This window comes from Mytilus trossulus, chromosome 1, assembly GCF_036588685.1.
Source record: "Mytilus trossulus isolate FHL-02 chromosome 1, PNRI_Mtr1.1.1.hap1, whole genome shotgun sequence".
NCBI classification, from domain to species: Eukaryota; Metazoa; Mollusca; class Bivalvia; order Mytilida; family Mytilidae; genus Mytilus; species Mytilus trossulus.
The window spans coordinates 80048479-80073373 of record NC_086373.1 but is presented as its reverse complement, the minus strand read 5'-3'; the positions used below and the strand labels follow the sequence as shown (position 1 = coordinate 80073373).

At 32.9% G+C, this 24895-nt stretch overlaps 1 long non-coding RNA gene across 1 annotated transcript; it reads right to left on the bottom strand.

Annotated features, from left to right (window-relative positions):
• Positions 1-14038: 14038 nt before the first annotated feature.
• On the bottom strand, positions 14039-23772 carry LOC134710354 (uncharacterized). Its single transcript, XR_010106119.1, has 3 exons — positions 23615-23772; positions 20511-20769; positions 14039-15721 (listed from the first exon to the last, which is right to left on the bottom strand). It is a non-coding gene; the product is annotated as an uncharacterized LOC134710354 (long non-coding RNA).
• Between the last annotated feature and the right edge of the window lie 1123 nt (positions 23773-24895).

Below are 24895 nucleotides of genomic sequence, written 5' to 3'. Positions count from 1 at the left end.
TTTTGTGGATAGTTGTCTCATTGTCAATCATACAACATCTTCTTTTTTATATTAACTTTATCTGCCATCTCCTTCATCTCAAGATACGTTCAACATAGTCTCCAAATGTTAAATTATTTAGTGAAGAACATCATCTATATAGCGGAAAGTAAAGTTAATGGATACTGTTGACTTCTTTTCTTCCTTCTTCAGATGTTTTTGTATGAAGTCAAACTTATGTACGCCCGACAAATGAAATCCCAGAGTGGTATATATATTTTTGTTTAACACTTACCTTAACAAAATATTCTAACCAAGTATTTCAATCTAGTCACTTGAAAGATGTTTATTTATATTAATTTGTTATGACGGACTTCCCGATAATTCACATGTTCGTGACGCAACTGATTTATGTTGAGGACATACCCGCTTATCATACGGTTTTCCCAACTTCAGTTATTAAGTTACGCATTTATTTCAAATTATCATAGGCCTAACGATAATATTATCGCAGAAAACAAATCAATACATTGTAGACGTACAGTCGGTGTGTTCATTGCAATTGCACATTTCAATTTACATACAGATTTTTATAAAAACTATGTTGACCAAAGATGGACTTTAGACAGTCCGACCAAAAGAGTTTACTTGGATAAAAAATATATAGTTAAACTGGAGTTTGCCTCGTCCTTTTGGCTGTGCAGGATGTTAAAATACATAACCTCGTCCGTTTAGCTGTGTAGGATGTTAAAATACATAACCTCGTCCTTTTGGCTGTGTAGGATGTTAAAATACAATTCATCGTCCGCTTGGCTTTGTGGGAAATAAAAATACAAAACCTCGTCCGTTTGGCTGTGTAAGGTGTAAAATACAAAAATACAACGCCTATTTTGTTTGTGTGTTAGGTGTAAACAAAACAATGTCGACCGTTTGTTTGTACTGTATTCCAGTCACGTAGTGTTGTCATTTAGTGGCGTTTTCAACATTACAATATAAGCGGGAGGTTTGGCTAGCCATAAAACCAGGTTCGACCGGCTAATTTTCTTAAAAAATTACTTGTACCAAGTAAGCTATTATCTTCAGTTCATTTCTATGTATTTTTAAGTTTAATTTTGTTGTACTAGTAGTTCATAGTTTCTCTTGTTCCGTTGTTTTCTTCAAAAAGCTGATACGTGTCCTCGGTATTTAGTTTGTTATCAGGATATGTTTATAATGATTAATAGAATTGTGAGTATTGAACAGCGGTATACAGATAAGATAAGATAAGATAAATTTTATTTTCCAAATTAGGTCCCCAGGGGGGCATATACACATAACATATATGATTGATACAACATACAGTATTTTACATAACATTGTAAAATAAACTATTGAAATAGTCATACAGGTATTATTTGTTAAATAAAAAAGTATTTGAGAGTTGCTACTCCAGAGATGTGGCAAACCCCATTTTTTTTTCTCACTTGATTTTATAATATTTTGCTGAAAATGTATAAATATAAAATATAAAAATAAATGATTGTTTAGCTGCAACAGACACCAAGGGACGATGCTCTAGGATTGTGATCTTAAAAGCTCTAACAATCCTCCTCGTATCTGATGCAGAAAAACAAACACAAATGTATACAACTGTTGTCTTTATTTGCGTCGTCAGCAAGATGAACAATGCAAAACTGGTTGAAGGTGAAACATAACAAATCAGCCATAAGATTTGCTACCAGAGACAATCATTATACAAATATATAACAAATTTGGAAGATTAATTTCAATGACATATACTAACTATACCCAAACTGACGTTTATTCTATTGTTTGAAACCAACGAAAGTTGACCATTGATATGTTGGCACTTTATGGTTTAATATAAAGCTCGTCTAAGAATTTGATTTGTTTTTATTTGATAGTTTCTGTTAAAGTTGTAACAATATTTTTTTATCAGAAAGCACAAATTTTTAAAGTCTTATTTTCTGGTTCAAAGCACAAATTTTTAAAGTCTTATTTTCTGGTTCGATACCGCAGCTATTGAAGTGTTTGTTCCCAAGGTTATTAACAGCTCAGTAGTCAGAGCTTTGCCACAGACAAGATTTAGAACAGTGATTTCTTTTTTTTCTTTTATAAACAACCAAGTAGTATCAACACATTTCTGATTATGTTCAGACGTCAATGGAACATCTTTATTCGCCTACAATTTCTTGTTCTGCTTGTGATGAGACGAGAAGTCGGCGCTTTATCAATGAGCCCATGTTCCACTTTGGATAGTGTTCCACAGAACCACAGAACGACGAATTGACTAGTCAACAGTTAGAAAAATCAGCAATTCGACGGGTAAACCGGGTTTGACAAATTGTACAGGTGATGAGGTCGAGCGTTGTCAGGTGAATTAATAGTTAGTAAATCGACTGATCTTTTAGCTAATGGGTTCAGGTAACTTGTGTCAAGTTTTACAGCCGATTTCATTGAGTGTGTAGCTAAGGGTAATTTCTTCGGTTATCTTGCTTGCCAGCTGAACCGTGAAGTCATTATTACGTTAGGTTAACTACCCTCCTTTAAGAGTCGACTAGTTGTTAAAATGTTTGTGTCATTTTGGTCTTTTGTGGATAGTTGTCTCATTGGCAATCATACCACATCTTCTTTTTTATATAGTCCGACAGATAACCAATCTTATCGGCAATTCGTATATTTTCCCTTTGATCTTACTGCCTGATATTTTCGAGTATCAACGTACTGGCTGTTATCACTGAAAATATTAGGCAATACATTGTGTGAAGTCATAATTACCGATAAACAGAATAATAAGTAGTGTCGTTTTTGATACTGAATTTATCATGTGGAATATATCTAGACGAGCCCGATACCACATGATATAGTCAGTATCAAAAACGACACTACCTATTATTCTATATTTCCTGTCTGTAGGACTAGGCTACTTCGAAAGGAGAGTAGTATACCTGACCTAATGATGACTTCATGGTACACCTAGCAAGCAAGATAACCAAATATGTTACCTTTAGCTACACACTCAATGAAAATGGCTGTGAAGGTATTTGAGTCTTTAAGTTGACATAACAGTTCTTTTTATGATCTACTAGTCAACAAATCATTGGTTTGTCGGTTCAACTATGGTATCTAGTAATTTTGTGTTGAGTAAAAAGTAATCATACGGAATAAATAACGATTGGTAAGCTTTACGTTATGTCCAAAGCAAAATGGGAAATGCAACAACAGATAATGAAATTTGTTTCTGAATGTTGTGGAGTAGAGATGATATTTTTATTCTTCTCCTGGAATTCCATAACACCTACCTGTTTCTACTGGAATTTTAAAGGTGCAACACCTGAGTTTAGCTAGGGAGAGATAAGATATATTTTCACAAACTGCACACAAAACCTAGGGGGCAAGTGGTCTAAGCAGATTGTCTAAAATTATGTTAACTCTAAGTCTGTAAGTTCGAATTCGGCTTCGATCTTAATTGACAAGAATTACCAGTGTACCCGTCAAAAGTCGGTGGTTCTCTGATGGTACCCGGATATTCCACCAATGAAATCTGACAACCACAAAAACACAATGGGCGCTTAAAGTAGCATATTACACTAACGAAGAAATAACTGCAACCGGGATTCTAGATATGAATTTCTCTGAGCCAACACAAGATTTTAAAGATCATAATCTAGGAGGCCCCATCAAGATTTCAAGGAGTTATGAGTTTAGATGTGAAAATGTCGAATGAATTCATTAGTATAGTTTGCTACATAAACATTGTAGGCATTCCAGCCAGTTATCACCTTTGCACTTTGTAATTTTTATTTCATCCTTTATCTCTGAAGAAAAGTTAACAGTTGTACAGAATAATAATAATAGAAATCATTAAAAATATTTTTTTTATGAAAATATAATTTGAGATAACAATGATAATATTAAAGTAATAAAATAAGTGATACAGTCGGTTTTTTTTATACAGAATTCAGCAAACATATTTGTCTACATGTAAAATATAAAAAAATAAGAAAACGAGATTTTGTGTCCTGTTTTTTTGTTATGAGGTAGTTAAAAAGAAACACTAAAAGACAACTTAAAAGTTTACATTATATTTATATTTCCTTTCGTTTTCAATATTTTAACGATGCTTTTCGAACTATCAAACAATATTACTATACGAATTGTTTTAGGTATAAATATCAATGTACAAATAATGAAATAGAATAAATATTATCCTTTTGTATTAAACTTGTGAAACCGGTTGCTCGGTTATAGGTGGATCCATAGACACTGCCTCTTCATATGATGGGGGCTGTGTTGTTACGGCACCATTTTGTTCGACTTCTTCATTTCTTCCATTGTGATTGGTTTCATTGTGACTAGTACTATTGTAACGACCTTGCTGGTTCCTTGTTGCATTGCCGGAACGAGAATTATTGCAGCAGTCCCCGTCTGAAGTTATGCAGCAAAAATAAGCCGGGTAGAAACCTCCGCATCCGTTACTGTCTCCATCACAACAATCACAACAATCACATGTACAGCCATTGCACGTCAAGATTTTGCAGCAATCATCACAACAGTCAAATTTACATTCGCCACAATCACAACAATCACATTTACAATCACCACAATCACAATCGCCGCAGTCGCAATCACCACAATCTATATCTCCCATTTCCTGAAATGTACATTTTGGCCATTAATACATATATTCTGCAAAGCAAAGAATCCTGCAAGTAATTTACTTATTAAGTACACAAAAAAAAAATCATTATTTTACGTGTAATGCAATGCCCTCTGAAATAATTTCACAAGTGTGCATTGAAGATACATTGGTGGCCTTCGGCTGTTTTCTGTTCTGTTGTCAGGTTTATGTCTCGTTGACACATTCCCCATTTCCGTTCTCAATTTTAACTTAGATGAAGTGTCCCGGTGCTTTGCAAGAAGTATATAATTAGCATATACTTGTGAAAATATTTCATCATATTCCCTTTATATAACTTTGTTTTACTCCATTATTATCCGTCGTTTAATTTTTTATTTATGTCATAAATTTGAAATCAAAAGTTTGTAGTACGTCAAAGTTACCAGACACTGATGACATGTAAATTTATTCGTTTTACCCAGCCTTTTCGAACAACTGACCTCCCCCATCCCGATTTTATACAACAATATAAAAATATCACATGAAAGGCCCACCACACGTAAGATGGACAGGTCCTACAGGTATACCATTAATGTTATCAGTTTACGCTTTTATAAATCTAATTATTCATATTGCACACAAACTGACGTTGCATGTACAAATTATAAAATACTACGTGAGGGAAACATTAGTATTGGTGCGATATTATTAAAAAAAAAAAAAATAGATCCCTAATCTGAACTTGTCTCTGGAAATAATTTCTTATATATAGCGACCCTTCATTTATTCATGTCATCTTTTTTTTTGCCGTCATTGGTTTAGTTTAGTTTAAACATATTTATTTATAGTGGATTGGGAAACAAGTTTTGCAACTTATATTAATCCCTTTCCACTTTGTGGGTTGACCCGGCCTACGTTTGAACCAACGGTAGCAGTCCTTTTGCGCCAATTACTGTTTTTCAGGGGTATCATTTGCGCCAATTTTTATTTTCAAAATGTATCAATTGCGCCAATATTCGGAACTCATTTGCGCCAATTTACCTGTACATATATCGATCATAAATATTAATGATTACTTTATATGTATTCTTTTTTGCCCCAAAAGGTATCACATGTTAGGAGATATTTCACCATAAAGACGAGTTTCTGAAGAGAATTAAATGACTTAAGCAGCATTAGACAATCAATGTACAGAGAGAGAATAAAACTTATTGCTTTGCTTAACAAAGATATGCCAATATAGAAATATATGTTTTTGCTCTTTATGTTTTAGCCACAAATGTTGATGACACAGAGCTTTGTTCCCACCATGCGTATGGGCTTTATTATTATTATGAACTATTATTAACTATTTTATGGATTTCATCCTCCAATGTTTGTGTTTTTGGACAAAAAAAAGAAGTTTAAAGATACTACATACACTAAATTGGGAAGTACCCATGCAGTAGCAGTAGTAAAAACATATGTTGCAGAAAAGGAAACATGTGCCGTGTTACACTGCCGGTTCCAAGTCCGAATAAAGAAGTAAGGAAGTAATTTTCTTTTAACTGGCGCAATCGTATGTTTTATTTTTGGCGCAAATGAACCATCTAATTTTAAAACATGTGGCGCAAACGTAGCATTTGAGAAAATAAGTTGTGGCGCAAAAGGACGCATTTTTGGCGCAAACGGATCTCTCCCTAACCAACGACCTCCCTCAATTGAGACGAACATGAGACTCGAGACACCCGATGCGTGTTCAAGCGTTTCATTGCGTAACCAATCTTTATCTATTATATGTTAAAATGAAGGTAACTTGAAAGGTACTAATTCATCAGCAACGTTTCTTTGCTCCTTTTTTTTTTTTACCAAATTGAACACAATTAGTTGATTAAAACGAATTGTTATTTCATCATTTCACTTATATTAATGATTAAACCAAACAAAATCACATTCTATTTTTATATTTCATATCTCGTAGAACCTTTAAGTGTTCACTTTAACAAACAATTTTTAACAAAAAACATGATGTATAAAATAGTATGGTGCATGAAAAGCAACGAACTTAAGTGAATTTGTTGATCAAGTCTAACCCAACATTTAAAATAAAGAATACTAATATAGTTAGCTAGGTCAATACTAGTAGTTAATCTGGAATTCAACAATAGGGAAAGGGTTGGTGGGGAGGGGGCTTGGACTTGTCTGACTGTGAACTACCAATGTATGTACAACATCAGAAGTATATACATGGATAACCTTTAAGATTGTACTGTATTCCAGAGCTGACATTTCCTTGGTAGAATATTTATGCTTACTATGATGTAGTTCAGGTTAATGATCGGGTTCGTGTTGCTCAATTCAAAATCTTACTTTCTGTGTGTTGTAGTTTGTTTTGGTATGGTTTTTTCCTGTTTCAGTTTTGTTGTCTCTTTGAACCTTCTCTCCTTATTGAAGCAGTTTAGGTGAATTTGATGACCGAATCAATAGTGACACAGATGTATATATCAACACAGAAGTGCTAACTACTAGGCTGGCGGTGCTACGGATGGTTATGTACAAGATGTCACAGTTTATTACTTTGAATTTTAAAAAAATTCGACAGAAATAACAGAACATTCAGTATAATAAATTAAATAACACATAGCTGAGAGGGTGATAGAGCAGATTGGAATCCCTCGAAAAGGCATTGTCAACCTTGGCTTCGACGCGGTTTACAATGTTTTCTCGGGGTACCAATCTGCTCTATCACCCTCTCAGCTATATGTTATTTATATAATGTTGTATATTCTGTAATTTATTTTTGAACTTTTATTTTATTCCTAACATCGTTTTTTGCATTTTTAAAGTTTACACAGTCATGACAGTTCTGTATGAATGATATGTACGCAATATCAAAGAATTTACATAGATCGATCGACTCAAGCACTGCAAGGGATCGGTATGAGAAAACAGCGGTAAAACAATTTTTCATAGTAAATAAGTCTCAATAAGTCAGCTGCAATATACATGGTAAAACAAAACACAACCATAACGGCATCTAACCGTATGTGTATTCGTCTACCCACCCGAGTACCCACCAGATTCTTTAGAAATACTTCTAAATTTTATTACCCCCTCTCATGGGGATTCAATTAAAAACACAAAACATAGGTGTAACATGGGGGGTGGGTGAAATGGACGTATTCTTATTTGTATTTCTGATTTGATTTTATAATACGCACCATAGTTTTATTTAAGGTTTATGTACCCTTCTGTAGCCATTTTTGTACGAATTTTTCAAACCTCAATTGTATCAAAACTACAGATATAATGAATAATAGAGATAGGCCATTTAGTACATATTCCAAGGGGAAACTTGATACAAAGCATTATTTTTTACTGCTTCGTTGCATTTGATAGAAAAAGAGGACTTTGTGGCAAACAAATCAAGATTTTTATAGAAAACCCACAACCTTTAATACAGAGATTTTTGTTAGTAAAATTTGAAACATAAGTTACTCACTTGATTTTCTATGATGTGTTAGTGTTGATTTTTTACAAAAAGTTCTAAGCAACCTGTAAATTCCAAAACATCTCGTGCTGAGTCACTAAAGTCGAGCGCACCTAAAAGGTGTACTTGATTTTGGCCATATTTATATTTGTTTTGATTTTGGCCATATTTATATTAGTTTTTACAAATAACTACATTTATAAACTTGTTTTAAGAAAATCAATGCTAGCACTGCATGCAATAATCCTATATATACTAGTCATCAAATGGCCAAATATGAGAGTACAAGAATAAAGGCTGTGGATTTTCTATAAAAATCTTGATTTGTTTGCCACAAAGTCCTCTTTTTCAATTAAATGCAATGAAACAGTAAAAAATAATGCTTTGCATCAGATTTCCCCTTGGAATATGTACTATATGGCCTATCTCTATTATTCATTATATCTGTTGTTTTAATACACATTATTGAAGTTTGAAAAGTTCGTACAAAAATGGCTACAGAAGGGTACATAAACCTTAAAGTTGTTATGAAATGTAAATCCGGGTGATTACAACCCTTGTCTGATCATCCTTTGAAAAGCACCCGGTTATTTTAATACTGGACAGGTTTTGTACCGATTTAATTGGTTAGTTTCTTAATCTGTCAATATATATTTATTTGATACAATTTTTTTCTGTATTAGTTAAACAAGTTCTTCCCTAATAACAAGACAACACTTACCTCACTCAAATATTTTAACCAGGTAATTCCACAATGTAGGTCACTTATGTGTATTTATATTTATTTGTTGTGACGGATTTTCCGATATTTCACCTCTCATATTTTCATGACGCAAGTTATTTATTTTTAGAACACCTAGATAGCCACTACATTATATGTGACCATGAGCCTGATCATGGTGTTAATCGCAGTCACAACAATACATTGTATATAGAAGATGAAGAAGAATATAATAATAATACTAAGAAGAAGAATTTGACTGAATAAAAAATCAACGATTAATCTTACAGGACGATGGATCATGTAATATGATACAGTACAAAATATAATATTTAACAAGTCAAAAAGGGTACAACATCACCAGTAAATAACTATAAAATAAACAAATATTAGATATTTTGGATATCACATATCCTTATTCGGTAAAAGTACAATGTAAAATGAATCACGTCAATCTATTCAAATTAATACACTATCAAAATCTTGAAATTTATACAATTTAAGCGAACATCACAGACGCTGGAACAATTTTAAAATTTCCAAACACGGCGCAAAGATACAAAGATATGCCAGAATAAAAATAGTTATTTGCGATGTGAATTGGCAAAACTCTAAATTTCCAAAATGGGTGACAGTTAAGATGTTAATTACAACTCCCATGTATTCTGGCTGTCCACGTTATTACCGTATACATCGAGATTGTCAATAACACTTCCCTGCGAAATGTGTTATCGAAAGGTCCGAAATATCGTGAGCCTAAACTCCATCAATTGGATATACAACTTCAAAATACTGATCGATTCAGTCGAGGGGAATGCAAGCCAATAGGCTCAACGCGAAAAAGAAAACGTAGATATATACGTCAATTTTTTAAGACCCAAATGTTGCAAAACACTTACCCTTAACCATGCCAAATATGTTGTTGTCCCCGCAGATAAAGCCCCAAACAACACCGTTTTTGTGTGTAAATTCATTACAGAAACTGTTTGATAAATGAATAAGGTATTGACAATTCACTTGGAAACTCAACATATACCCTCACGACACTTACCAAAGAGGAAATCCTTGATAATCATAGGTCTGTTTTATGTTCCTTCGTAATTTCAACTAAAGATGAAGAACTGGATCTCCCATCACTGTACTGGATACCTAAACTACATTAGTGTCCTAACACATATCGGTATATTGCTGGGTCTTCCAAGTACTCCACGAATACTCTTTTTAAATTATTAACATCTATTTTATAAGCAATCAAATCCGGGCATCAAAATTATTGTGAAACTGCTTATTCTAAAGGTGGCGTGAATCAAAATAAAACAAAGATCTTTTTTGATTCGAGCGTCACTGATGCGTCTTTTATAGACGAAACGCGCGTCTGGCGTATATAAAAAAATGAGTTCTGGTATCTATGATGAGTTTATTTACAACCACTGGGTCGATCCCACTGTTCATGGAGATTTAGTTTCCCGAGGGTATCACGAGCCCAGTAGTCAGCACTTTTGGTGACATGAATTATCATTGATAAGGTTGTAAAACTTGTGTCTGATCCTTTTGTAATTTTGAACAATAAAATATGTTTAACTAAACTATATTTATAAATTAACTGTTAACAAAATTTAGAATTTTTGAAATACTAAGGCTTTTTTACCTCAGGCATAGATTACCTTAGCTGGATTTTGCAAAACTTTTAGGAATTTGATCCTCAATGCTCTTCAACTTTGTACTTTATTTGGCCTTTTTAACAATTTTTGATTCGAGCGTCACTGATGAGTCTTTTTTAGACGAAACGCGCCTTTGGCGTATATAAAAAAATTAGTCCTGGTATCTATGATGAGTTTATTTGAGACTACCTACAATCTAAGACTCTATCAACCTGAAATAATAATAAAACATTTGACTTTTCTGCACTTTACACAAGTATTCCCCATTCCAAAAGACGAAATGAAAGAGTTGGTATTGCTTTATTTCATAAAATAGAATGGAGAAAGTATCCTGGCTTGAGAAGGGATAAATCCTATTTTGCAATGAATCAATCTGATTCAAACAAAAAATCACTGAAACTGACATTATAAAGATAGACTGACTGCATTCCAATGGGAACACATTGTGCGCCTCTTTTTGCCGACTTGTTTCTTTATTTATTGAGGCTGACTTCATACAGGAACTTCTGATGAAGAAAGATCAGAAGTTAACCATATCCTTTAACTTTGCTTTTCGCTATATAGATGATGTTCTTTCAATAAATTATTTAAAATTTGGTGACTATGTTGAACGCATCTATCCCATCGAACTAGGGATAAAGGATACAACAGATACAGTTAAGTCTGACTCATATCTTAACCTACATCTGGAAATTGACAATGAGGGTCGTTTGTAAACAAAACTTTACCTCAAAAGAGATGATTTCAGCTTCCCAATTGTGAACTTCTTTTAGCAACATTCCAGTAGCGCCTGCAAACGGAGTACATATCTTATAATTGATACGATATTCCGGGACTTGTATTTCCTATCATGATTTCTTTGTTAGAGGGTTGCTGCTCACAAGGAAGCGAGTTAACCAAGAGTTCCAAATGATGAAGTTGAAATCATCCCTTCGTAAATTTAACGGACGCCATCACGAGTTGATTGACCGTTATTGAATAACCGTTTCACAATTGATATCAGATATGATCCTTAGGTCGTAACTGCAACCCACTTTCCTTTTCACCACGCATGTGACCTACCGAAATATACTATTAACTGGGTTTGTAATAATATGAGCAAAAAGACGGGTGCCATATGTGGAGCAGGATCTGATTATACTTCCGGAGCACCTGATATTTACCCCAGTTTTTCATGAGGTTCGTGTTGCTTAGTCTTTAGATTTCTATGTTGTGTCTTTTGTACTTTTATTTGTCTGTTTGTCTTTTTAATTTCAAGTCATGGCGTTGTCAGTTTATTTTCAATCTATGAGTTTGACTGTTCCTCTGGTATCTTTCGCCCCTCTTTTAAAAGATACTTTTCAAATATAGGTTGTCGCTATTAAAGTCAAATGGAGGACAAGTTCGATATTGACGCGTTTCATTCCTTCTTTTCAGGTTTATGGTTCTTGTTTTGATTTGAAAATGACATGATGTGTCGTTTCCGTGCAATACTGTTAAAAATGTTTAATCAATGCGTTTCTTATTTTACTTTGGTGTTACTGGTGTCAAAACTGATTTCGAGTTCGATTTTGGCAATTTCGCTTTTGCAGTTCAAATTTAGAAGAATTATAGCCCTTCGTAGGTTTAATAAAGAAATTAATGAATGAAATGAAAACTAGTGGACTGTCATTTTGATAGTCTTGTGTTTTTTTTTTTATATACTAGCTAATGTTGTGGGATGCTTATATATTTTTAGAATGAGTTTGCACTCATCTGTAGAATAAAACTGTGTTAAAGACATTCTTAGGAATAAGTCCTCCTAAATTGATAAAGTAAAATTATTCTTTTCCTCATGCAATAGTTCAAAATCTTTTTACTCCCCCCATTTTGTTTTACACAAGACATGATTTCTCATTTTTCAAATTAGATTGAAAACAAAAGTTTTCAGGAAAGTAATGGCGAAAATCTACCACATGTAAAACATTCTTGGACAAGGAACTATGAAGATGCAGCACTCCTAGATAATAATGCATATACATTTTTCTTTGAAAAAATACTGAACTCCGAGGAAAATTCAAAACGGAAAGTCTCGAATCAAGTGGCAAAAATCAAAAGCTCAAACACACCAAACGAATGTAAAAAATGTCATATTCCCGACTTGGTACAGACATTTTCTTATGTAGAAAAAATGGACTGAACCTGGTTTTAAAGCTAGATAAACGTCTCACTTGTATGACAGTCGCATCAAATTCCATTATATTGACAACAAACAGACATAATAGGTAAAAATGTAACAAAATAGGGGAACAACAGTCAACATTGTACTTTAATCTTAATCACTATAAAAATAAACAAATATATAACAAAGAAGCACAAAAAACATATAGACACAGCACATTAGCAAAAATAAAAGGCAAGAATACTAAAATTTTCAATTGCACAATAACGGTCGATATCTTTTTGTGCCAAAAATGAACTCATTTGCGCCAATGCTACTTCTGCTCTACTTCATTTTAAAAACTACAGGTGTCATTTGTGCCAATTGAAAAATAATCTTATTGCGCGAATTTTGTTGATTTATTTTAACACAGAACAAAGTCATCTTCTTTCGTTACAACACCAATATCATCAAGAGTTCTGTGACATTCAGCTTGATTTTATGGTTTAGGTGGTTGCAGTGTCCTTCTTCCTCTGTACATCAATTGTGATATTCCAAATCTCAAAATAACCGTATGTATGATTCATCTGTAAATAGCATAAAACACCACGACTTGTAACCTATACCGTCCATTTAATTTGTTACGATATATGTCCATCTAACTTCTCCATTTTACTTAATAAATGCCTTACGAAATTTGTGTTATTTGACAATGATGACAGGTTTTCCTCTACCAAACTTTATTTCTTCGTCGATAAATAAGACAATTTACAAGTGAAAATTTATTCTGTTGCTGAATAATTTATCCCTTGGTGAGTGTTCTCAATTTTGATGAGTGTTGAGTTTAATTTAAAGTTGATAGATTATTCCCAGTACACGTTACATGTATGATATAGGTAACAAATGTATAGGTTAAGGTGGCGCAATTTACTTACTTATAGTTGATTTCCGGTACAGGATACCTCAAGGTGCCTCTTCACCAGACTCGTAATTTAGTCTTTTTCTAATACTGTTTTGTCTGCTCTGTAGTCATTGTAATACAATTCTTCGTCTGACCAATTTTTTCGTCTAATCGGTTTTTGAAGGAATTCATGGATGATGACTTTGTTTTTTTATCTGGTAGTTTGTTCCAGGTTTTATCAATTCTAACAGAGGAGTGTTTCCCTTTATTGGATTGTCTTGCCTCCCCTATATTTGCTATGCCCAGACAATGCTTCCCTTTCTGGTTTTATTACAACAGTTACCTTTTACCGAATGCAACTGAAACAGGGCTGCCCTATTTCATAAACCCATAGTTTAGCTAGTGTTCTATTTGGATGGATGCGGTCTGACAATAGCGTATAGTTTTTCCTGTACCTCACTGGTTTTGTTTTGGGGTTTATTCGATATTATCTGAGTGCTCTATACTTCTTAGTAGAGAGTCCAAAATAAAAAAGGAAAATCCAAGAATGTCCTTTTTAGAGGTCGATATTTGCTGTTATGGTAAAAATACCTAATTCTGCAATTTCATATGCTAATATTCTGCTTTTGATGGGTATTTTTTTCAAACAAACAGTGTTAGAAGAAATTTCTTCTCTGGCAAAGGGAACACATGGAGAAAAAAACATCATTAATATGACAATTTTATTGGATATATATGTTAAATTACTATTCATATTTTACAAAACATTCAAATCACAATGAAATGGAGAACAGTAACCTATAATTTAATAAAATGGAAAGCAATAATTGTTTTCTACATTTGGTTCATAAAACTTTCCTGTCTTTTTGAAAGAAATTTCTTCCAACTAATTAGAAAATGTATTTTACTCCAATATAGTATACAAGTTTAGTTAGTAAAGTCAACGTGTACTCTTCATATTCATCCTCTCTTAAGTTGGAAGAAATTTCTTCCAAGTAATACCTAACCATTCAAAATTTATCCCATTAAATATAGAAACATTTGATACATTTGCATATTAATTTCATTTTTTAACACAGATAGTTCACTTCATTTAATGTTCCTTCTTGGAAGAAATTTCTTCCAACTAATTAGAAAATTCATTTCTAATAAAGTGGGCAATTTAAGTTAATAAACTCAACTTGTCCCCTTCATTTTCATCCTCTCTCAAGTTGGAAGAAATTTCTTCTAAGTAATATCAAACCATTCAAAATTTCTCCCATCAAATATAGAAACATTTGATACATTTACATATTAATTTCAATTTGTATAACACAGATAGTTCACTTCATTTAGTGTTCCTTCTTGGGAGAAATTTCTTCCAAGTAATTAGGAAAATCATTTCTAATAAAATAGGCAATTTTAGTTAATAAACTTAACTTGTGATAATTTTCGTCTCTCAAGTTGGAAGAAATTTCTTCCAACTAATATGAAATCATTCAAAATTTCCTCCAACAAACATAGAAACTTGTAATATTTTTACATTTTTTTCCCCATTTGTTAAACACAGAAAGTTCACTTAATTTAATGTTCCTTCTTGGAAAAAAAATCATTATAACAAATTAGAAAATGTCATTCACCATTATAAAATTTAAAGCAATTCTAGTCAATAAACTCAACTTGTTCACTTCTTTTTTTATTCTCCTATCGTCTATCACTGCTACAGTCTACGAATCTCCCAAAGCGTATTGCCAGACCCTCCTATTATGCGATTTCAGAGTATGAATCCTTCCGTTTATTGCGTCACCCTCCTATTTCGTTTATGCAGGCTATGAATCATCCAGTTGATCATATTTCGTTTGTACACTACATTAACAAAATGCCCAGTTCTTTCAAGCTGACAGTCTGTCTTGTAATTATTAAAACAAGACAATATAAAAGTAATCCAGGAGTGTTCAATCTATGGTTTTTTCTTTTGTCTAAATAATTTGTTACTGAATTAACAATTTACAATATCCTCGGATAATACTATTTTACCATTTTAACATGTCCTTTAAATTCGGATATCAAATAATTTTAAATATTTTAAGAACATCATTCTTGTCCAGCTGAAGAGATTATCCAGCTGAAGAGATGAATCTAACATTTTCTTCTTGCACCGTTGGTTGGGCAGCTTGCCAAGTTTTTCTATTATAGCTAATGTCATGGTCTTATCACTTATTGTTAAAAAAAAACCAGCCAAATTATTGTATTCTATACTGCCACTGCCACCTGGAAAAGAAATATACATAAAATTGAGAATGAAAATAGGGAATGTGTCAAAGAAACAACAACACGATCATAGAGCAGACAACAGCAGAAGGTCACCAAGAACTTGGCAATGCAACTAGAAATTCACGCACCCGGCGGCGTCCTTTAGCTGGCCCCTGAACAAATATATACTAGTTCAGTTACAATGAACGCCATACTAAACTTAAAATTATACACAAGACACTAAAACTAGAGGCTCTAAAGAGCCTGTGTCGCTCACCTTGGTCTATGTGAATATTAAACAAAGGAAGCAGATGGATTCATCACAAAATTGTGTTTTGGTGAATAATAAGATGGTGATGTGTTTGTACATCTTACTTTACTAAACAGTCTTGCTGCTTACAATCATCTCTTTCTATAATGAACTTGGCCCAGTAGTTTCAGTGGAAAATGTTAATAAAAATTTACAAATTTTATGAAAATTGTTAAAAATTGACTATAAAGGACAATAACTCCTTAGGGGGTCAATTGACCATTTTGGTCATTTTTAAATAATAAGATGGTGATGTGTTTGTACATCTTACTTTACTAAACAGTCTTGCTGCTTACAATGATCTCTATCTATAATGAACTTGGCCCAGTAGTTTCAGTGGAAAATGTTAATAAAAATTTACAAATTTTATGAAAATTGTTAAAAATTGACTATAAAGGACAATAACTCCTTAGGGGTCAATTGACCATTTTGGTCATTTTTGACTTATTTGTAAATCTTACTTTGCTGAACATTATTGCTGTTTACAGTTTATCTCTATCTATAATAATAATCAAGATAATAACCAAAATAAGAAAAAAATGCTTAAAATTACCGATTCAGGGACAGCAACCCAACATCAGGTTGTGTGATTCATCTGAAAATTTCAGGGCAGATAGATGTTGACCTGATAAACAATTTAACCCCCATGTCAAATTTGCTCTAAATGCTTTGGTTTTTGAGTTTTAAGCCAATAACTGCATTTTACCCCTATGTTATATTTTAGCTGTGGCGGCCATCTTGATTTGATAGCCGGGTCACCAAACACATTTTTGAAATAAGATACGCCAAAGATGATTGTGGCCAAGTTTAGATTAATTTCGCCCAGTAGTTTCAGAGGAGAAGATTTTTATAAATGATAACCAAGATTTACGAAAAATGGTTAAAAATTGACAATAAAGGGCAATAACTCCTAAATGGGTCAACTGACCATTTTGGTCACATTGATTTATTTGTAAATCTTACTTTGCTGAACATTATTGCTGTTTACAGTTTATCTCTATCTATAATAATATTCAAGATAATAACCCAAAACAGCAAAATTTCCTTAAAATTACCAATTCAGGGGCAGCAACCCAACAACGGAATGTCCGACTCATCTGAAAATTTCAGGGCAGATAAATCTTGACCTGATAAACAATTTCACCCCTGTCAGATTTGCTTCAAATGCTTTGGTTTTTGAGTTATAAGCCAAAAACTGCATTTTACCCCTATGTTCTATTTTTAGCCATGGCAGCCATCTTGGTTGGTTGGCCGGGTCACCGGACACATTTTTTAAACTAAATACCCCAATGATGACTGTGACCAAGTTTGGTTTAATTTGACCCAGTAGTTTCAGAGGAGAAGATTTTTGTAAAAGTTAACAACGACGACGGACGACGGACGCAAAGTGATGGGAAAAGCTCACTTGGCCCTTTGGGCCAGGTGAGCTAATTAACCAGATGCTCCTCAGGGCGCAGCTTTATACGACCCCCAGAGGTCGAACCCTGAACACTGGGACAAGTATGGACACAACATTCAAACTTGATACAGCTCAGAATTTGGATTGTGATTAAATAGTTGACACAGCACAGGTTTCTGATTCAGAATGAATGTGATTTAAGAACTTAAACTTAAAAACTATAAATTCTAAATTGGACATTACCTATTTTGGTCCAATATCCAAAATCTATAAATACATCGTTAGAATCAGCATATCAAAAACCCCGAGAATTCAATTTTTTATGAAATCAAATAAAGTTCAATTGTGGACCCTTTAGACTTCAATGTGAACCAATTTGATAACCGGGCCTAAGCATAAAAAATCTAAATACATGGTTAGATGAATCATATATCAGAGAGCCCCATTTAAGACCCCAATTTGGACCAACTTTTAAACTGGACCGTAATCAAAAATCTATATGCATGTTTAGATTCAGTATATCAAAGATCCCCAATGATTCAATTTTTGTTGAAATCCACCAAAGTTTAATTTTGGACCACGATTTGGATCAAATTGGAAACTGGGCCTAAAACAAACAAAAATAGTACGTACATGTTTAGATTCAGCATATCAAAGAACCTCAAGTATGCATTTTTTTAAATCAAGCAAAGTATAATTTTGGAACCCGATTTGGACCAACCTAAAAACCAGGCCAATTATCAAAAATCTAAGTACATGTGCATGTTTATTCAGCATATCAAAGAACCGAAAAAAATCTTTTTTTGTTAAAATCAACGTTAGTTTAATTTTGGACCTAAATGTAGACCAATTTGAAAACGGGACCAAAAAGTAAGAATCTACATACATAGTTAAATTTGGCATATCAAAGAACCCCAAGTAATCATTTTTTGTTGAAATCAAACAAAGTTTAATTTTGAACCCTTTGGGTCCCTTATTCCTATACTGTTGGGACACAAACTCCCAAAATCAATCCCAACCTTCCTTTTATGGTCATAAACCTTGTGTTTAAATTTCATAGATTTCTATTTACTTATACTAAATTTATGGTGCGACAACCAAAAAAATGCTTATTTTGGCCCCTTATTACTTAACTGTTCGGACCGAAACTCCAAAAATCAATCCCAACCTTTGTTTTATAGTCATTAACCTTGTATTTAAATTTCATAGATTTATATTTACTTATACTAAAGTTATGGTGCGACAACCAAGACAAATGCTTATTTTGGCCCCTTTTTGTCTCATAATTCCAAAATTGTTAGAACCAAAACTCCCAAAATCAATCCTAACCTTCCTTTTGTAGTCATAAAACTTGTGTCAAAATTTCATAGATTTCTAATAGTGCGAAAACCCAAAAAATACTTTTTTGGGTCCTTTTTGGCCGTTAATTCCTAAAATTTGGGACCAAAACTCCCAAAATCAATCCTCACCTTCCTTTTGTTGTCATAAACCTTGTGTTAAAATTTCATAGATTTCTATTCACTTTTACTAAAGTTAGAGTGCGAAAACTAAAAGTCTTAGGACGACGACGACGCAGACGACGACGCCAAAGTGATACCAATATACGACCAAAAAATGTAATTTTTGCGATCGAATAAAAATCTAAGCAAATTTTTAGATTCAGAATATAAAAGAACCCCAAGGATTCAATTTTTTTGAAAATCAAACTAAGTTTAATTTTGGACCCTTTGGACCTTAATGTAGACCAATTTGAAAACGGAACCAAAAATTAAGAATCTACATTCACAGTTAGATTCGGCATATCAGGGAACCCCAATTATTTTTTTTTTTATGAAATCAAACAAAGTTCCATTTTGGAACCTTTAGACCCCTTATTCCTAAATTGTTGTGGCCAAAACTCCTAAAATCAAACCCAACCTTCCTTTTGTGGTCATAAACCTTGTGTTTAAATTTCATTGACCTCTATTAACTTATACTAAAGTTATTGTGCAAAAACTAAGAATAATGCTTATTTGAGCCCTTTTTGTCCCTTTTTTTTCGAAACTGTTGGCATTAAAACTCCCATAATCAATCCCAACCTTCGTTTTGTGGTTATAAACCTTGTGTCAAAATTTCACAGATTTCTATTCACTTAAACTAAACTTATAGTGCCATAACCAAGAAAATGCTTTTTTGGGCCAATTTTGGTCCCTAATACCTAAACTTTTAGTACCAAAACTCCCAAAATCAATCCCAACCTTCCTTTTGTGGTCATGAACCTTGTGTTAAAATTTCATAGATTTCTATTCACTTTTACTAAAGTTTTAGAGTGCGAAAACTAACAGTATTCGGACGACGACGACGACGACGACGCCAATGTGATACCAATATACAATGTACGACCAAAAAATTAGAATTTTTGTGGTCGTATAAAAATGCAGATTTTTGCCAAGTTTGATTAAGTTTGTCTCAGTTGTTTCAGGAGAAGACTTTTGTTAAAGATTACGAAAACAATTTAAATTTGACTTTAAAGAGCAATAACTCCTTTTTGGGGTCAATTAATAATTTTTGTCATTTGACTTATTTGTAGATCTTACTTTGCTGAACATTATTGTGGTTTCAAGTTCTATCTCTATCAATAATAATATTCAAGATAATAACTAAAATTTCAAGGCCTCAAAATAAATTATTTATGGACAAAAAAAACAATTTACAGCTTGTCTGATCGTCTGAAAATTTCAGGACAGATAGATCTGGACCTGAAAACCAATAGTTTCTTGTCAAATTTGCTCTAAATGATTTGGATTCAGAGATATAAGCCAAAATCTAAATTTTACCCCATTTGTTCTATTTTTAGCGATGGCAGTCATCTTGGTTGGTTGTTCGGATCATTGGACATATTTTAAAACCAGAAACCCCAATGTTGATTGTGGCCAAGTTTGCTTAAATTTTGGCTCAGATGTTTCATCAGAGAAATTTTTTGTAAAAGTTAACGGACGACGAAGGAAAGACGCCGGCCGACGGACGCCTAGTGATGAGAAAAGATGAATTGGTCCATAATTGGCCAGGAGAGCTAAAATCAGATCATTATAGAAAAAAAAGAATAATTATATTCCTACCAGAATCTTTCCTTAAGCTGCTCTGGTTTTTCCATTTCTTTTTCATTTAGAAACTATTTTCCTATGCTGATGTGTTTCTTTCTTTCCACAATCTTTGTTAACTTTCAAAGTACTGTTTTGCTTGGTTTTATTCTTTGAGGAGGGTTTTTTGTGTTTTTTTTCTTTCCAGATGAGCATGATGTGCCATTTAAGGAGGCTGATGTCCGTTTCCCTTGTGAGATTGCATTTGTCTTTTTTTCTTTTCTTCTGTCATTTCCACCTAATACAAAATAGAAAAAAGAACATAGTTGTTTTACTTTTAGAGGGACAAAATATTCTATTTCATTTATTTTTTAAGGAAGCCTTTTAGCTTCATGCTTATTTACTTTTTACAATTAGATATAGTAACAAATTATTAATTTGATATAACAAGTTATCTATTTGATATGATATATTATCAATTTGATATAACAGATTATAGATATAACAGATTACTAGTATAATTATTTGATATAACATTTTTTTAATTTGATAAAACAATAAAGGGCTGCCCTTTAGCGCATTATACGCCCGTTGCTCTTTTAACTTGTCTTTTATTTGAAAATCCCCTCTTTTTTAAGCATAAAAATTCATAACACGGAAATGTAAAATCTGAAATTTATAAAAATTGAAAGGGAGCTTACATCAATAGATATAAACAATTCACTAAAGTTTCATGGACATTGGTGAAAGCCTTTTTAAGTAATTGTCCGAATTGTTGAAAATCCCCCTTCTTTTTATGAATAAAGCCCCATAAATCCAAAACTTTAAATCTGAAATTTATAAAAATTGAAAGGGAGCTTACATCAAAAGATATAAACAATTCACCAAAGTTTCATGGGCATTGGTGAAAGGCTTTTTGAGTAATTGTCCGAAGTATTGAAAATACCCCTTCTTTTTATGAATAAAGCCCCATAAATCCAAAACTTAAAATCTGAAATTAATAAAAATTGAAATGGAGTGTACATCAGTAGATATAAACAATTCACCAAAGTTTCATGGATATTGGTGAAAGTCTTTTTGAGTTATTGTCCGAAGTGTTGAAACCCCCCCCCCTTTTTTTTATGAATAAAGCCCCTGAATTCCAAAACCTTAAAATCTGAAATTAAAAAAAAACGAAAGGGAGCTTACGTCAATAGATATAAACAATTCACCCAAGTTTCATGGACATTGGTGAAAGCCTTTTTGAGTTATTGTCCGAAGTGTTGAAATTCCCCTCTTTTTTTATGAATAAAGCCCCCTAAATCCAAAACTTAAAATCTGAAATTAAAAACAAACGAAAGGGAGCTTACGTCAATAGATATAAACAATTCACTTAAGTTTCATGGAAAGCATTTTCGAAGTGTGGACGACGGACGGACGGACGGACAACGGTATACCATAATACGTCCCGTCTAAAAGACGACGGCCGTATAAAAAAGAAAATTTGTCAAATTACTTATGCATGCATGAATTGGGGTTATGCCCTTTTCAATTTGACACAAATGTTTTATAAGTGAAATGTTAAACTGTTAAGAGATATGCACCTAAATGCTTTTTTGCATTGCTTTGCTCATGATCTTAAATCATTTAATTAACCTAAATATACAACGCTATTTAGGTGCTCTTATTTTACTCGTGTAACAGAAATTCAGTCTACACTCATTTAAAATCTCGCACATGTTTCTTTGTTTCTAATAAAAAAAAATCTACATAAAAAATTCAAGTTATGTTGAAACAAATTTATTTAAGACAAATCAAGGATTCGTATAGTATCCTTTCAGGTTTCTATTTTAATTATTAAAGCTTCATGTTTCTATTGTAATTATTAAAGCAACATACCAGGCTTTATTTAAGAAGAAAAGCATTTCTATCCTTGTATGTTCCTTTATGTTCCTACAAGTATTACATAGACTGTTCCCGGCTAATTAACATGTATAGCGTCGATTTAGCAGACAAACACGGAAATCTGACTTTTAAACTTCGAAGTGAAAATTACCTGCATACAATAGTTTACATTTGAAGTAATCAAATTGCATACGAAACCATGGTTACTCGTAATAGTTTAAACGAGTCAGTGGCGGATCCAGAACTTTTCATAATAGGACCCGCTGACTGACCTAAGAGGGGTGACTCCAGTTATGCTTCAGTGATTCCCTATATAATTAGCCATTGTTTCTCATGAAAGGAGGGGCGCACCCCTAGGATCCACCTATGTAAAGGGATGTTTGCAAGCTACCTTCATAATGAATTAAAAAAAATATGTTACTGATATAATAACTACGTATACTGCATGATAACTGATTTTATGAGTGTCCCGTGTTTAAAGGTTAGGGTGTACATAAGAAGTACGCTTTAGAAGCGAAGCTCCTGCTAGAGAAGGAAGATGAAGACTAGGTAACAGATAACAGGTAATAGGTATAAAAAGTGGAGCCATCAGGGCCTAAAACACGGAAGTGGAAAACGCGGAAAAATGGGTATATCTCTGGAATCCCTAAAGATATATTGATAATTAAAACGTATTTTGAAAGCTTATACAATCATACTTTCAGATCAAATCAACAAAATAATTTAGGTATCCGTTTTCACTGAAAAGTTGACCGGAATTAGTCTCTCTTAGCGTGACTCTGGCAATTCGTTTTAAAACCTTAAATCTGAATTTCACGATTTTAAAAGCTTATAACCTGGTCAAAATCTGTAAAATGATTCTTAAAGATAATTTGTATGTAGAATAATATGATATAAAGAAATATACAATGTATAATTTGTATTTACATTACGTAAAAGGGTAAAAAATTGACCGGGGTAATTGACCGGAAGTCTCAACTTTGAACTAAATTTACCAAAAAAATAAAAAGCCCGGACAAAATCGTGAACATAATTTCTAAAAACAATTTAATTAAAAAAAGATAATACGACATGAAGAATCGATCTGATGCTTCTTAGACGAGAATTAAAACTAACGACCATATATCGCATTCAATTGAATTGTGATAAATGTTACCAGGAACATATTTGAATGTTAGATATACGGTTACATACACATACAAAATAGACAATGCTTTGGATATTACTGGTATCAAATTGTTTTTGAAATTTCTACTTACTGTGTCATGCAGTATGTTGTGCAACCATAAGTGCTATCATAGCCACCGTCCAAGAAAGCAGTTTTTTCGATATATTCTCCTCAATAAAAAAAACATCCGATTTTTAACACAAATTTAAAATTTTAAATACTTCTGGTCAAGCATATGATGTGTTAATAATTAAATATTGCTTACAAATGGACTGTTTCATACCACCCGTCTATTTAATGAACCCATGGAAGTATAATACTTCCATGATGAACCAAAAGCAGTTAGGACGCATGTTGTGCACCCAGTGTGATGTGTTTTGCGCACTGTGTGATGCGTTTGATGATAAGACTAGCTTAGGGTCAATAAACATATTAGTTCTGTTAATATGTTAACGGGCATGCATTTCCTATCGTTATTAAAAAAATTATATATAGTATATATGTACCGCTTCCTCGTCTCCTTTCTATACTTTACAGATCGGAGGGTTATAATAAAATCCCTACCATCGAAGTAAAACTGTTCATACGGCATAAACAAAACTTTCGAATGTCATTTATAATTTTAAACATAACGTTGAGGTTTTCCGTTGAATAAACGAATTTAATTGATATAATGAAACTTGAACATATAAGTCAAACATGCTCGGTGAACGTATTATAAACAACAAATTCTGGATCTTTAGTCTATATACATTCAAAAAATAATTAATTTACTCACAAGTACATGTAATTAATGGTTTGGCCATAAGAAAATAATATTTATATTCCACTCTCAAGAGAGCGGGAGTGGATCGTAACTCTTGGCTTGTGAAAATGGGCTACATGTAGTACCGTTATAATATTTGACATTAGTAAACATCAATAAAATGTACTTCTCTTTACAAAGTGTGCATGGATTATTAGATTCGTGTTGAACCACAGTTGTCCTCAAGTTACAACCCGACAAACGGTGACGCAATCATTTTGTTGTTCTGTCCGATAAACAGTCTATTAAAAATCATTAATATGAGCATGCAGTATCCAGTATGACCATGAGAGTATATTGATATATAAAACATTGTTGCTTCCAATTCCAAGCACTATTTTTGCATTGTCAATGTATGATCGATTAGTTTGAATTACTGTTATTTAAAGATTTCGTCGGAATGAATTCCGTTTAAAAATCAATTTTTCAAGTAACACCGAATTTTGTTAATATCTACTGAAAGCAGATTAATAATTCGTACAACCCTTAAATATCAACAGCAGTTTGCATTAAAACAAAAAAATAAATTAACCTAACCCGATACTCAGCATTTCAAAAAACTTTTTA